Genomic DNA, 6,215 nt, shown 5'->3' on the forward strand with positions numbered 1-6,215 from the left:
GGGGGGGAATGCTGCATTAACTCTCTGGCTGCTGATCACACCAATACCTCCCCCCACAGCAGTTGTCTCTCCCACAGTGCGAGGGTGTGGGGTTAATGAGGGGTCAGAGCTACACCTTCGGTGGTGGTATGCTATGGGGGAAATGGAGGGGTCTGCTTGTACGGCAGGAATCAGTGGTGAGGGGCAGCCCATCCCTGCACTGTAGTAAGAAGTTAATAAATGATTTGCCCAAGGTCACTGAAGTCATCAGTGGCAGGAGCCTAGCCTAGCTTGTGTAGCTCCCGATCCAGTGTTCATTCCTGGGCTCATACTGACCTTTACTGTATTATCATTAGGCATTTCCTGCTGGTCTTTTCCAGCAAATTGCTTTATACCCCTGACTGTGTGTGTTTTACACCATCAGTTCATTAAGATGCGGCAACTCCATAACAACAACGAGAGTTGTGTTCTTTGCTTGGTCAACACCCGAGGACCGGTTACATGGTCTTATTTGACCACTGAAGGTTAATCTGGGATTCTTAGAAACCATGCTGAAAGGTTGACATTATCAGGCACCTTTTAATAAATCATATGAGATAAAGTGAGCCTGAGGGCATCGCCACCTTCCTGTTATTAGTATTTATTTACACAATGTTAATTTTGGTTTTCTGTGAGCTTGAGACTACAGTTATTTTCATACCACATGACTTTATTCAGTGCCATAGGGGGATAACATCAAGTAGAGAAGTGAAAGAAAAAATACACTGTTAAACCTCTAAAGCAATGTAAAAAACAGCCTTAACACAGTAAATCAATAATGTGATAATTACTCTGAGCTGGCTGACCTCTGCTTAAAATATGGGAAGAACATAGAAAATGCCCAGACTTAAGGTCTGCTTTGTCTCTTACGTTTGCTCAGTCTGAGATGAAAAACCCTCTGAAAATGTGGGCAAGTGAAAAATCTGACTTGTTGACAAAACCAAAGGCGAAATTCTGTACAAATCCTGGCTTGATATATAAAGACTGTTGAATTTTCTAATAACTTGGGTGACTGTTCTTGTTCATGCTATTGTAGTTTTGTCTGTGCCTAGGATTCCCACTCATGAAGCCCAGATCTCATTCTACTGCTAGCTGCACACACACAAACCAAAAAAGATGATCCCTGCCCCAGACAGTACAATCTGCATGAGACTCGCATATCAACAAAAAGTTGATCCAATCATCCCGGAATGCTGCTCTGGAAATAAATATCACTTATTCCTGAATGCAGGCCAATAAGTCAACTGTTTTCGTGGAGGCATGAGAGCAGAAACTGGTACTAGAAAGGATTTGATAGGCAAAGTGATTGTGGCCAGGTAAATGTGTTGGTTCATGAAGTGTCCTGCATGTAAGAGGCAGCATGAAGGAGGTGCAGAAATGTTAGGGGAAAACCTTTAGTGGCACTTAAAGCTGATGTTATGCATGGAGTGGAGCAGGATGAAGTGGCTGATGTTTTAAAGAGACTCTAGCCAGATGCAAACAGAACAAGTGGGACATGCAGTGAGAAGAATGATGTTGACTATGGAGGTAGGGGCAAGAAACTTGGATTGAAAGGAGTTGTAAATGGAAATCAGTGGAAAAATTCAGAGCCAGGGTTGGTATTTTGAAAGGAGGTGTCAAGGAAGGCATCACTTTTTGTTTTAAATATCTTACTAACAACAGCAGCAACCTGAGATAGAGGATGAGCATTGCAACATTAAAGTATTGGGAGGCAGAACTGGCTCCTATGAGAAACACAATTTCTTCCTCGTGTAAAAAAATATTCTTATTCTGATCCATTTAGTGCTGGTCCCTAAATGGAACTAAGGTACCTTATCACTCACTTTCTAGGTGCAGATAATGTTCCAGGGGTTGGGGGTGGCAACAGAGACAAGGCTTTGCCCCTTTCCTTGCCCTTTTCTATCTAACTGCCTTCAGGTGGAAGTAGCAGTCCGATGGAGAATGCTTCTCCCTTGAGCTTGGCTTTATTCCTTATCTGGAGTGGTACTTTATACCTTTTCACCGTACTACCCTGCACAGCCACTCAGGGCTACATTACAACAGTCCAGGAGTTAAAAACTGACAGGATTTCACCTGCTTGCAGTGGAGCCTGGATTTCACCTGGTAATGGCTTACCTGTCTCTAGAGTTTGGGAATGGAGATGATGGTACAGTAGTTAGCTTTTGAGCTGGTACTAAATTTATTGGACCCTTATTCTCCATTGTTTGGCACCTTGGACAACCATTCATAAAATGAGTTAAAAGAATAATAAAGGCAGTTCAGAACAGCAGCGTGTATTTTTACATCCATTTTGCACTCATTTAGCAGGTACATGAGAACTAAGAGTCAGGCTCATTCAAATTTGCAAAGAAAAAATTGAGGCCCTCCCCACCGCAGAATGTGCTGAGGAACTAAGACATGTTAGCATACATTCGCAGCCCCTTTTTGACCTCCAGAATTGAGCCTGAAAAAGTGGTTTGCCTACCCCTTTCTGAACACAGACCCCATGCTTGCATATCCAACCAATATGCAAAAGGTCTGTGAAACATTTCAGAAGCTGTGTTTGGAAAAAAAAAAATGTCCCTTCCTTTTTACAACTGTCTTTAAATTCCACGTGATTTTCTTTTATGCAGACATTTTATCAATCATAGGATCCAGTGGGGAATGGGGGGGGGGGGAAACAAATTATAAAGGAAACTCAACTGTGTTGCCCTTAGAGTCTATTTTTAAGTATGAAAAATTGCAGCAGCTAGATTTTTCTGGAATCTACTGTGTCTCTTGTATTTGATGCCTTTTCTCTGCATAGTAATGTGTCTTTAAAAAAACCCACTGATATATGTTACAAGGAGTGTATCTCTTTCACTGAGACAGAACATTTTAATTTCCCGACACCTTTTAGTGATTGCTTCAATTTCCGAAGATTTTGATAAAATCATGTGGTTTAAGAGTATCAGGATTGAATACCCTGCTCTGGCAGCAATTTAATGAAATGCTGTAGTTTCACAGCATTTCATTTGACATAACCTAGCTCAGAGGTCTAATAAATGCAGTGTGATAAATGTTGGAGCTACGATTGTAAAAATATACTTGTAATTGGGTTAATATGCCTTAAAATACTACCCATCAGTTATCTTTCTTCTTGCCGTTATATGACTTGCACTGTAAAGACCAGGCAATGCAGTTTACCCTTTTCCCCCTATCTCCTTTCCTCTCTTTTTTTATAAGATTTCCTTTTTCTTTAAGGCATAATGCAGTAGTATGTTGTATATAATTCCCTGGGGTTACAAAGCTTCTCATTCCCTGGAACATTTCGTAACTGTTTCACATTGTTCTCATAAGTAATCTGGAAGATTTTACATATGTAAGTTAAATTGTTTGAAATGAAAGGACAAATATAGGTGAGCACATACAAAAGGGGTCATTTTTAAAAAGTCAGAATTTTCCAACAGTTATCTCACTGTAGGAGGTCAGTTGTTCTGCATAGAATAAGAAATCACAGAGAGAACACAGGATCATAGGAAAGTAGGGCTGGAAAAGAGACCTCGCAATGTCATTTAGTCTAGCGCCCTGCTCAGGACAGGATTGTTCAACCATCCAAGCCAGGTGTCTGTCTAACCTGTTCTTCAGAGTTGCCAGGGATGGAGATTCCGCTGTTTCTCTAAGTAACCTGTTCCCATTCTTGCCCACCTTCATAGTCAGAAAGGTCTTCCTAATCTCCAACCTAAATTTTCTCTGCTGCGTTTGAGGCCATTGCCCCATATCTTCTCCCCAAGAATCACAGAGAAAGGCCCATCTCCGTCTTCTCTAAAATCACCCTGCAGGTATTTGAAGATTGTTATCAAATTACTCCTTAGTCTATTCTTTTCCAGACTAAATAACATAGTTCTTTCAGCTTTTCCTCATAACCTGGGATCCTGGTTTTCCCTGATAAACGAAATCACAAATTCTCTGTTAAAAAATTGCAAATTCTCTGAATAAAAACCCAAAATCTGTGCTTAAAATGAAGCACCACTATACACACACACACATATACATATAGTTATCAATTTAGCTTGTTAATGAGAATGTTGTAGGAGACAGGGTCCTAAACGTACTGTTTAGGAGACAGGGTCAAAAGCCTTGCTAAAGTTAGGGTACATAGTGTCCACTGCTCTCCCCACATCCACAGTCTGTCACCTTATCACAGAAGGAAATCAGGTTGGTCATGCACCTCTTGCCCTTGATGAATCCATACAGTTTGATCATCTTGTTGTCCCCCAGGTACTTTACAATAGAGGCATCGGAGACCGACTTCATGATCTTTCCAGGTACTGAGGTCAGACTAACTGGTTTGTAATTCCCCAGATCCTCCTTCTCTTTCTTAAAGATGGGCTTTATATTTGCCCCTTTCCAATCATCTGGGACCTCACCCAACCCCCATGAGTCCTCAAAGAGGTTAGCTAATGGCTCTCAAATGATCTCAGTCAATTCTTTCAGTACCTTAAGATGCGCCCCATCCAGCCCTGGTGGCCTGAAGGCAACTAGCTTCTCTAACCCCTTCTTTTACTACTCTAAGCTGTTTGTCTCCTTCTTTATCTTTGCTGCCAACTCCACTCACCATCTGGTAGCTATCCCTATTTGTGAAGACTAAAGTAAAATAGGGGGTTGGTCATGTTAATAGTGAACACCGGGTGTTTGTATATATGCATAAGAACACGGGGCGTGTGTACACGAGACACTGACTGCGCAGTAACTACTGTGAATACGTATACAGTAGGCAGACACGGTTGTTTGGATGAATATTCATTCCATTCAGGAAGAGCACACACCAACTGCAGACGCTACTTCAGCCTGACAGAGGGTTTTTAAACCCGAAAGCTTGCTAAGAAATTTTTCCCCCCACCTATTTAAGTTGGTCTAATAAAAGATATCAGATTCACCCAAAGAACCTTGTCTGCCTCGGTCCTTAGACCACCATGGCTACAACTTACAACCCCTACGTATACAGTACAAATTTGTCAGTAAGTACATGTGTGAAGGAGAGGTTACCTTATTATAGTAAGGTAACCTCTTTCAAATGCTAATAGTTCCCAGGTGCAGTGTCCACCTCAGGAGTTTAAATTAATATGACTGCATCCGTATAGTGACACTGGAGCAAATTTTCATAATCTAGACAACCCCTATGTGATTGTTGTACCCCTCGCAGCCCCTGTTCCACTCTCAGCTACACGAACAGTGCATGCCCCCGGTGGCGGGGGGGGCACAGCAGCAGCAGGAGCCTGGCGGCAGTGAGTGGGGAGCTCCCACAGTTGCAGGGGTCCGTGAGTGCCAACCATGGGTTGGTGACCACCCACAGGCACCACCGGCAGCATTGGCAGTGGCCAGGGGCAATAAGGGACTGCCCGCAGACACCACTGGTGGTGCCGGCGGCAGGATTGCGAGTGGTGACTACCAGCAGGCACTGCCGACAGTATCGGTGGTGCCTTTTTGCAGGGGGTGCACGTGCGCTAACATGCACCCCCTATGCGTCACCCCTGCTCAGCTATGAGACTATCACTATGCAGGGCAAAAACCATGCTAATGATACTGTGCAGCAGTATTAGGCTGCTGCACAGTAAGCATCACTAAAAAACTGTGTGCTGGCACTACTGCGTAGTAGTGCGAGTTACTACGCATTGGTTTAATACTTGGTTATCCAAGTATGAAACTCAATGCGCAGTAACTATGGCGCATTAATGAACATGAAGACGTGCCTACTGTGTGTTTGTGTAGTGTGCATTTATATATCACAGTTCTACTCAACTTCCATCAGCCAGTTTCTGATATTCAGAACTGCTGGCTTGGACTGGAAATATATATGATAATTTCTTGGACACTTGCTAATTTAAGTAGCAGTACAAAGTAATTTACAGTGAATATTTTGAGCAACCAGCAAATAGACAGATTACATAGGTCTGCTGGGACTGTGACAATAGATTACTGGGCATATATGGATTGCTTTTGCAATTTGCCATTTTTACATATGGATTTCACATGTGTAAATGTGTATATTCAACTGCACATGTTATGTACATTATACTTATGGTGCATATACACGCAACATATCATGTGTATATGGTGTATTTTGGAGTTGATATCCATTTGCAGAGCTATATAAAAAATACATCAATCGTGCATCTCTGACCACTTCACTTTCGCTCCACTCTCTGTTCTCTCTCCCAAGCTCTGACCATTTGAAA

The sequence above is a fragment of the Crocodylus porosus genome, unplaced genomic scaffold, assembly GCF_001723895.1.
Source record: "Crocodylus porosus isolate Cpor-Errol unplaced genomic scaffold, CroPor_comp1, whole genome shotgun sequence".
Taxonomy (NCBI): Eukaryota; Metazoa; Chordata; order Crocodylia; family Crocodylidae; genus Crocodylus; species Crocodylus porosus.